This window comes from Marmota marmota, unplaced genomic scaffold (assembly GCF_001458135.2).
Source record: "Marmota marmota marmota unplaced genomic scaffold, marMar, whole genome shotgun sequence".
Classification (NCBI taxonomy): domain Eukaryota; kingdom Metazoa; phylum Chordata; class Mammalia; order Rodentia; family Sciuridae; genus Marmota; species Marmota marmota.
In genome coordinates, this window is record NW_025999983.1 from 7,253,651 (window position 1) to 7,263,917 (window position 10,267).

The window sequence follows — 10,267 nt, forward strand, 5'->3', positions numbered from 1 at the left end:
ACACCTGTAATCCCAGCAACTCAGGAGTCTGAGGCAAGAGGATCCCAAGTTCAAGGCCAGCCTCAGCAACTTAAGAAGACCCTGTCTCAAAATAGAAAATAAATAAATAAAAGGACTGGGGATACAGCTCAGTGGTAAAGCACCCCTGGGATCAATTCCTAGTACAAAAATCCACACATATTTGTTAGAGCTGGGAATTTAGCTTAGTGGTAGGGTACAGATTGGGCAAGAAGTTATATGAGGTATTCAAGACCAGTAGCATGAGCAAGGCCCTGAGTTCAACCCCCTGCACAGCAAAAAAAAAAAAAAAAAAAAAGGCAATGTTGGAAACATAAAAAAGCATGCATGTGATCCATGGGTTATAATGAAGGATCTCCTCCTGAATTGGTCCCTCAGCCACCCCTCACCACCCCACAGGGAGCCACTTGTCCAGCTTTGTCCATATCACATCCTTGCTTTTGATCCTTACTACAAATGCAAACAAGCAGCCGTGTGTGTGTGTGTGTGTGTGTGTGTGTGTGTGTGTGAACATCTAAATGAAGTTCAGTGGAGTTTGACTTAGTTTTTTAAACAGATTTGTTTAGCCATGGGATGGCTGATTGCCTGGGTTAAGAGACGCCCAGATGCATGGTTTCTGGGAATGTCTGCAGAGGTTTCTCCAGGAGAGACTGGCATTGGAATCAGTGCACTGGGAAAGGTCTGCCTCACCCAACGGACAGCCCCATTCAGCCAGCTGAGGGCTGGGAGGGAGCTGAGAGGCGGAGAAAGGTGGGTTCTCTCTCTCCTGAGCTTGGGACATCCACCTTCCCCTGCCCTTGAACTCCAGGCTCCCAGGCCTTTGGACTCTGGGACTGGCAATGGTGGCCCCTGGGTTCTGGGGCCTTCAGCCTTGGTTTAAGAGTCACACCTCTGGCCACCTGGACCTGAGGCCTTGGGACTTAAACCGAGCCTTGCTACTGGCATCCCAGGGTCTCCAGCCTACCACAGCCGCCCAGGACTGCTCAGCCTGCACAGTGCTCAAGCCAATTCCCTGACAGGTCCCTTCTCACATCGCTGCAGGTAGGTGGATATTCTTCTGGTTTTGTTACTCTGGAGAGCCCTGATTTATACAAGGTATAATTTTCATACAAAGGGAAACCACACAGATTTATTCACACTTTGGTGATTGTTCATGCACTTGTGAAATCATTACCACAATCAAGATAATGAATGTCTCCATCACCCCCAAAGTTTCCTCCTGCCCCTTCTATCCCCCCCACTCCCCAGTGTCCTCAGGACACCACTGGTCAGCTTTCTATCAACACAGACTCATTTCCTTTTTCTAGAAAATTCAGTTGAACCATACTCTTCTTTCTGTCCACTCAGTATAATTATTTTGAGATTTGTCATATGTTGGTGCAGGTATCAATGGCTCATCCTTTCTGTTGATGAGCAAATATGTTTCTGAAACTCATAAAAATAGTATATTATATGCAGTTTTCCCTGAAGTGCTTCTTCACTCACTCTTAGGAAGGCAGTTCATTTGGGAAACGACCCTGGAATGGGACACAGGGGAGCAGGAAAGAGAGAGAGGAAAGGACAGACGCCCCTTGGAGGGCGCCTCCTGGTGGTCACTCGCAGTGGTCTCAGTTGAATTGTAGGGTAACCTCTTCAGGAACACGCAGAGCCCTTTCTAAACTGGCCTCCTGAAGAATACCAGCCCCCACCTGCTCTCCAGGCTGAACGTGGTCTGTGTTTGTTTCAGTGGAAATAGCTGTAGTTTCTCATAACCCATTATGGGAACCAGTGTGGGTTGTTTTTTGTGTGTGTGTGCATTTATATATCCACGTTCCTGATGATTGAAATTGGGATTGCTTTCTGTTTTTGTGCTTTACAAACACTGCCACTCTAAAAAAACCTGTGCCTGTCCCCAGGGCCTGTGTGCAGGATTCCATGGAGCACAGACCTGGAAATAGAATTGCACGGTCATAAGATGTGGGAGTGGTTCCCACCGTAATAGAATTCTAAATTATTTTTGGAAGGTTTGTGTTTGCACTCCTACCTGCAGTGTCAAAAAGGTCCTGTCGTTGCACATGTGCAGTAACATCTGGTATCCTAGCGCCAGTCTGGTGTTAGCAGACTGGGTCCCGCTGCCAGTTAGAGTGGAGCTCTTCCATCCCGCGGCCCTAGTGTGCGCTTCCCTGCTTGCTGACGAGGTTGGGCGTCCTCTTGCATGTCTGCCTTTCTGGCTTCTTTTCTGTGAAAAGTCTTCCCATGGTTTCTCCCACAGGGTTGTTGGTTTCTTCTTATCTATTTTGGATACTAATATTTATCAGTTCGAAGAGTGGGAAATATCTTCTTTGAGTTAGTGACGTGGCTTTCGCTATCCTTTGATGTCTTTAGATGAAAGGAAACTTTGAGTTTGGCCGCTGGAAGCCTCCGTCTCCTCTCTGGTGCCTGTGGGGCTGGGGTTCAGGGGATGCTCCCACTATCAGACTGCACCGTGTCCGTGGTGAGGAAGTGTCCCTCCTGCCCTGGGCACTTTGCCACTCCTTCTGGGGGCTTTCAGGAGACAGCTGTTTCCTGAACTCTTCTGTCTTCTCCACTACCTTCCCATCCTGCCTCCCCCGCCCTGGCAAGACCCATGAGCCTGTGGTGAACCTCCACATCCAGACCACCCAGCCTCCCCAACTTTTTCCTCCTCTTCAGGAGTGTATTAGCAGTCCCGGGCCTCTGGTGCATGAATTCTGTCAAGTTCCCCTCAAAATTCTATTGGGATTTATTGAAATTGTTTTAGATCTATAAATCAAAATTGGAAGAATTGATATCTCCATGGTATAAAATCTTCTGATTCATGAGTATCGTTTATCTATACATGAATTCAATCTTCTCTCATATCTTTCAGTGAAATTTTAGTATTTTTCCCCACAGTGTTGCCAACCTTAGATTTATTTCTATATATCTAGTTTATTTTTAGGTATCGTATAATTGTTGCTGTTATTTTAAATGGTATGTTTATGAAATTGTGTTGTTTTGTGTTGCTGCAAGTATATAGAGATGCGGTTGGGTTTTGGGTACCTGTTTCATTATTCCCAATGCTTTGTAGAAGCTTTTTCATTTTCTGTGGAGTGCCTCATGCTATCTATGAATAATGACAGTGTTGTTTTTAGTTTTCTATATTAAGCCATGTTTCTCGCAGGACACTGGCCAGGACCTTCAGCACAGTGCTGAACCACTGGTGAGGGTGGTATTGCTACCTTACCTGGATTGTAAGGAAATAATTGTGATGTTTCTTCACTATGAATGATAATCCCAGTGCATTGCTGGCCAAGGCCTTTTACAGGCTACACAACTCCCTCTGCCACCCTTTTTTTTTTCTCATTTACTCAGCATTTCCCCACTTGATCTTTTAACATGGTTATAGTAGTTCCCCTTATCTGAAATTTGACATTCCTATGGTCAAACATGGTCTGAAAATAATAAGTGGAAAAATCCACAATTAAACCATTTTAAGTCTTAAAGCACTGAGTAGACTGATGGCTCACAGTCCCACCCAGGGCACAAATCATCCCTTTGTTCACTGTATCCATGCTGTATACACTACCCACCTGCTAGTGACTCAGTAACCATGGTTTATTAGATGGACTGTTATAGGGTTGCGAGCTTCTGTGCAGGTGGCCCTTATTTTGCTTAATAATGGCACCAAGCCACAAGAATAGTGAGGCTGGCAAATCAGACATGCCAAAGACAAACCGTAAATTACTTCTTTTAAGTGAAAAGTTAAAGTTTTCCAAATCTCCTAGACTGGGGTTGCCAAGAACTACACTAATTCACTATTGTTAACCTCTTAGTTAATGCATCCATTAAATTTGAATTTTAATGCATCCATTAAAATTTATTAAAATATGTACACATAGGAAAAAATATAAGCACAATGTGTAGGGTTTTGTTCTATGCATGGATTCAGACATCCACCGGGGGTCTTGAACCATAGTACCCCCACAGATAAGAGGGGACAACCATGATGATGTTTATAGATTGTCTAATGTCAAACCACTCTTGGATGTCTGTGACCAACCTAACTTGGCCGTTATAGTGGTATGAATTATTAGATCTGGTCTGCTAGCAGTTGTTTAGAATTTTTCAATCTTCATTAGTGAAGAGAAGTGACTTCCGGGTTCCCTCTCTCCTGGGGCCCACAGCTGATCTTGGAATGGTGGCTGCCGTGAGCATCACAGATCTCTAGCAGCCAGAGTAAAACTAACCAAGGCCGGGGCTGCTCTCGGACCACGGCTGAGCTTACAGGGACACTCAGCACTCCATTCCTGAGCAACTTGTCTGACTGCTGATTTTGCAAAGCCCCTGCCCAGGAGTCCAGGATGCTGCTCCCACTTCTCTCCACCTCTCCTTCCCTGGCATCACTGTGGAATAGCCTCCCCCAGCTCCTCCCCATTTTATAGCACAAGTGTTTCCCCTAAGAAAATTCATGATTTTTCATTTCACCTTAGTATTTGCTTCTTAGAAGGCTCAGATTAGCACACAAATAAAGACAATGGTGGCTTTGTAGGGGAATATCAGCAAAGGGTTGCAAAATCTGCTCCCTGGAAACTTGTTGACCTGGCCTGCCTATCTAGCTGGGTGTCTTAGTCCGTTTTGCTATAACAAAATACCTGACGCTAGGTATTTTATAAAGTAAAAGGATTTATTCGGCCCACAATTCTGATGGATGGAGCAACCCAACAGCTTAGCACCAGTGTTCTGGCAAGGGACTGTGGCTGCATCACAACATGGTAGAAAAATGGAAAGGAAAACCGTCACATGCAGAAGAGCCAAGCACATACAATGGCTTGCTTCATAACAACCTGCTCTTGAGACAACTCACTCACTCTGTGAGACCAGCATCAATCCCTGCTGAAGACAGTGCACTGGTGACATAATTACCTCCCATTAGGCCCCACCTCTTCAAGGTGCCACCACCTGTCAACATGGCCATGCCAGTGACGGGCTCCCAGCCCATGAACTTTGGACAATGCACTCTAACTATATCCACAGCACTGGTCTTTCTTGTATTTTCTAAGTATCAATCCACTCACTCATTTCACCTTACTGCTATAGCAAGATTTCAGCTTCTATTTCTTCTTGAACAGCTTTGATACCTAGGTTTTCTAGGCGTCTGTCCATTTCACCGAGTTTTCCAGTGCGTTGACGTAACTTGTGTGGAGTCTTCTCTTATTGTAATAACCACCCAGCTCTGTAATTATGCCCCCTTTTCAACGGTGACATTACTCATTCATGCCTTCTCTCTAATCTCATCAGAGGTTTGTCTATTTTGTTCATCTTTTCCAGAAGCCAACTTCTGGCTTCCTTGATATGGTCTTTTGTATTTCATTATTTCCTGCTCTTTCTATCCATTTTTCTTTGGATTTGTAACAAGATTCTTTTTCTCATCCTCTGTTCCATGATGCCAGAAGCAGAAGCTTCCTATGTACCCAAGAGCCATGTTTGGCTTTTGATTCAACATCTTCGTCTTTCACAAAATTCATCCTTCCTTTATAATTTGTCACCTGGGGTTTTAAACCCCTGCAGTTCTATCTTTGGGCTATATAATTTGAGTGTTCGTGTCATTATATTTATATAGACTTACAAATCTTTCTTGACCATGTTTGACCCAATAACCTTAGCGAATATCTCCCATTCCATGTTGTTGAAGGAAACGGTACTTCCCCCAAACAGAATGAAGTACGAGATCCTTACTAGTCAAACCTGTTAGTCACCAAGGAAAGATCTTGCAAGTTCTTATTCTGTAAGAAAAAACGAAGCATTGTTACTTAATAAATATTTATCTGGAAAAAAAAAACCCAGGTGTTTACTTGAGATTTCTTTGGATATCAAAGACTCAAGCCCTTTTGACATGTTAGGAAACAATGATAATTCAGTTGACCCAAAAACAAGGTAATCCTTAAAAATTGGAAAGCAAGCGCACGAAATAGACTGTTTGTTTTTATTCATCCAAACCAGATGATGACAGTAAAAAATCTGGTAATAATGACTTTAAAATATGACTTTAGAATAACATGTCTTATTTCTCTGACATAATTTCAAGTGTTAAGAACTGAATTGAATTATCACTTACACATATTACAACCTAAGTACGTCAATGAGATTTAAAAAGATAGCAAGGGAATTTTTGCTATCCCTAGAAACTATTAAAAAACAAACATTCACCAACAAGGTTTTCAGTGACGAGCTCTGATGAACTAAACTGGTAACTCTTCTGACAGTTGATTCTGGGATTAAAGCTACAATAAGGCAAATTATCTTTAAGTGTTTGATGCCTTGCAGGACTGGTCTGGCTATGGGGTAAGCTGTCATCAGGATAGGATGAGAAGGCAAAAAGATGGCAAGTTCAAAGCCAGCCTCAGCAACTTAGTGAGGCTCTAAGCAACTCAGAGAGACCCTGTCTCAAAAAATAAAAAAGGGCTGGGGATGTGGCTCAGTGGTTAAGTGTCCCTGGTCCACTCCCCAGTACCTCACCGCCCAGAAAAAAAAAAAATAGGATCAGATGGGACTGAAGCAAGAGAGAGTAAAACACAGAAAAAGAAGGAACATAAGCCCTGCCTGACCTACAGACCCCTGTGACCCCAGACCCCATGGGCCTCAGTCTAAATCTAGTGGACCTACCTGTGTCTGCATGAGATCCAAGGTTGGAGTATCTTCCCTTCTTGGAAAAGCAAAGGATATTTTAAGAAAACATCTGGAAGGACACTAGTAGCTATCTCACATTAATTTAGGTCCTTGGAAGCCCAGAAGGAATGTAGCAGGGCAGTACCCCAAAACACAAGAGTCCACTAAAGATGGCCGTCAGGGGTGCTGGTGGGCACCAGGGTGGCTGAGTGAGTCATCAGGCATGACTTTAGGAGCTTCTGACTCTGAACTGCTGCTCTCAATGTTCCCAGCAGATCCTACAGAAACACCTCGGCTGGTCACAAAGCACAAGGAGAAAATAGGATTAAAATCATCAGGATAAAAGCAAAAACAGACATTCTGCAACATGCTCAGCCATGCTGATCTGGCTGACCCTTGTGGTCTCCTTGGCCGGTTGCTGTGCGATACGACATAGAACACGCAGGGTCTCCCCTGCATCATAGAATCCAGCTAAAGGGGACCCTCGAACAAAGAGTTACAGCTCCAGGTTAAAGCAGGAGATCATCCACACCCACCAGAGCAGGAGCTTAATGCTGGGAGCCATTAGCCAAGTAGGTATGACAATTTCCTTGCCAGCGTACCCCATGTTGCAGTGACATTGAATGTAGGTGACCTTGTTCAAGGACCAAGGCGGATTAGGGCGTTCCCGGTTTAGGTTCCAGGTTTAAGGTTTAAGATTATTCCTGCTGGGAATAGGGCGTATCCTGCTGCCTGAGTTCCCCTTGAGTTCTCACGGGATTCGGACAGTATTTTTTGGGAGATAGAAGCCCAGTGGAGGTGGATTTGGGCAGAGAACGTGGATTTGGGCAGAGAACGTGGATTTCCCCAGAACGTGTTGGTAGACGGCTGGTGTGAGTTCTGGAATAAAGAGTTGCTGTTTGAATCTACAAGCTGTGTGGTGGCTCGTGATTGTGTGCCCAGCCAGACTGTGGCAGCTTAACACCAGCATCCAGGAGGAGAAGCAATGTCACTCAGACCTGAGCTTGTAGAGGAGCCATTCAGGAGGACTTCCTGGAGGAAGCTGTGTCTCTGCAGATACGTGCAGGATGAACACAAGTTCACCAGCTGGAAGTCAGGTATTTGGAAAACAACCTGTCTTGCCTATTATTTCAGATTATTTTGCCAGGTATGGAGAAAACTCACCAGAGCCCAGGGTGGCATTTAGCTCATACTTTTTAAAATTGCCAACACACCATAACATTGGCCACCTTAACCATTTTGAAGTGCACAGTTCCGTAGCATTGAGTACGTTCAGACTCTCGTGCAATGGTCCTTGTCATCCGTCTCCAGAGCTCTCTTCAGCTTGCAAAGCTGAAACTCTGCCCATTAAGTCCTATCTCTCCATCCTCCCCTCTCCTGCCCACCTGGCACACACCACTGATGTCACAGCTCTGTAAATCTGTCAACACTAGGAACCTCTTGGAAGTGAACTCATACAGTATGGGTGTCTTTGTGGCTGGCTTATTTCACTGTGATGTCCCCGAGGTCCATCCATGATGTCAGAGTCTCCCTCCTTTCTCAGGCAACGGTCCACCATGTGGATGGACCGTGCTTCCTTCCTCACTCACCGTCTGGGCTGCTTCCAGCCTCTGGCTCTTGTGAACAGTGCTGCTGTGATCACGGGTGTGCACATGTCTCTTTGAGACCCACCTCCCATTCTTCAGGGTATGTACCCGAAGCTGAACTACTATATCACACAGTAGTTTTATTTTTATTTTTCTGAGGTGTCTCTCTGCTGTTTTCTGCAGTGACGGCTACGCTCGAACAGTAGCACAAGAGGATTCCAGTTTCTAGCTGGACCATTTGTGTATATGTGACTATATCGGTGGCCTTTCCAGGAAAGAGCCCCAGGCCTCCCAGAAAACCGCCATGTCTCCTCAAGAATCACACTCCAGAAAAAGCAGAGACTTTCATTTTTAAAAATTTAATAAATCACATTTTCTTCGGTTTCCTATTCATACCCATCGAAGCCACAAACATGTTTTCTCCGATTTTGTTTGACAATATTCATTTGTGCAAATTGTATTTCACAATGACTCATGCACAGAAGCCATTTAGTCTCTGACCACCAACCATGGGACATGACTATGATATTGACTTGTCTCAGAGGTGGCTGTCACCAGGGGAGATTCCCCATGTCCCAGTATGCCTGGCTGGGGTCCTCCAGCCAGGACCAACCTGGCAAGACAGAGTTCCAGCAGACCTGCCGCCTCCACAGGCTCTTCCTTGAGAGCCCTTAAGAACACAGGTGGGTACAAAGTGCACAGAGATGTGTTCTCACCACCAGAAACACGGACAAGTGTGGTTTGGGGCCATAGAGAAGAAGGTTCAGTTTTCTGAATGTCTGTGTCGCCCTCAAATTCATGTGCTGACACCTTAGGAGGCAGGCCTTTGAGAGGTGATCAGGCCGAGGGGGAGCCTCCTGAATGGGGCTAGGGCCCTGGCAAAGAGGCCAGGGGGCCTTTGTCCTGCCATCCTGTGAGCCGAGAGCCCTCGCCTGCCAGGGCCGCGTCTGCTGGTGCCTTGATCTTAGACTTCCCAGTCTCCAGACCTTGAGCAATACATATCTGATGTTTACGAAATTAACTGGTATTTTGTTTTAGCCGCTTTAAGGGAATAAGGCAGAAGGTCGGGGAAATGTCCATGTCTGGCTTTTCAAGGAAAACCAACCACTGGTGCCTCCAGGGGACTCCTCCAAAGCCTAAGCTGGCTGTTTCTGTCTTTCCTCATTGGGAAATGAGCCGGCCAAGGTCAGACTCCACCACGTCATGATCTCAGCTCAAGCACCTCTTAAAATAAAGTGCCTCTGCTCTAGGCACTGCTCTCTGTGGAGTGACCCAGGGAGTAATTCCCTTGAAAGGGACACTCCAGAGAAGGGCTCCTCTCTGCCTCCTTTGAAGCTGGGCCTCAGGGAACCCTGCCAACCTCCACCAGTAGAGCCACTCTGCTAGGCAGCCCAGGAGAGGGGGAGTTGAGAAAAGCTGGGCCCTAATTAAATGCAGCCCCAGGCATGGTGGAGCAAGGGCCCTGAAGCAGAACTAACAAAAGTCACTGTGTTTTGTGAATAAGGAAGAGGGACTTGAGTGGCCCTTGGCTCCAGCTTTGTACCTTCCCTTGCACCCACTGTTGAGCAGTAGAGAGAGGTGCTCAGAGCACAGTGTTGTGGAAATTAGAGGCTGTCCCTCCCACTAGCTGTGTCTGCACATTTTAAGGCTTTTGCTGTGTACACCAGATTGTCCTTCAGAGTGTGCTGCCAACTAATTGCACTGTGGAGAGCAGGCTGGGCAGTCCCCACGTCACTCCATGTGGCGTAGTACAGCGGAGCCCAGAGTCACTCCGTTTTGAAAAGCAGCTGTTTGCCATGAGCTACTGCATTTTGAATGCAAGTACTGAGGCAGAATGACTTGGGAACTTATCTGGGCAGGAAGATAATCACCAGATGTTGGATGTACAAAGAACTTATCCAAAAGAATAATCCAGGCAGGCCCGGTGAGGCACACCGGTAATTCTATGTCTCAGGACGCTGAGCAGGAGGACATGAGTTCAAAACCAGCCTCAGCAAAAGCAAGGCACTGAGCAACTC

At 45.8% G+C, this 10,267-nt stretch overlaps 1 long non-coding RNA gene across 2 annotated transcripts; it reads left to right on the forward strand.

Annotated features, from left to right (window-relative positions):
- Window positions 1-579: 579 nt before the first annotated feature.
- On the forward strand, window positions 580-7,209 carry LOC125617642. 2 transcript variants are annotated; one of them, XR_007348728.1, is made up of 3 exons: window positions 580-768; window positions 969-1,059; window positions 6,936-7,209. It is a non-coding gene; the product is annotated as an uncharacterized LOC125617642 (long non-coding RNA). The 2 variants fall into 2 exon arrangements; XR_007348727.1 differs by having other exon boundaries at window positions 6,939-7,209.
- Window positions 7,210-10,267: the final 3,058 nt, after the last annotated feature.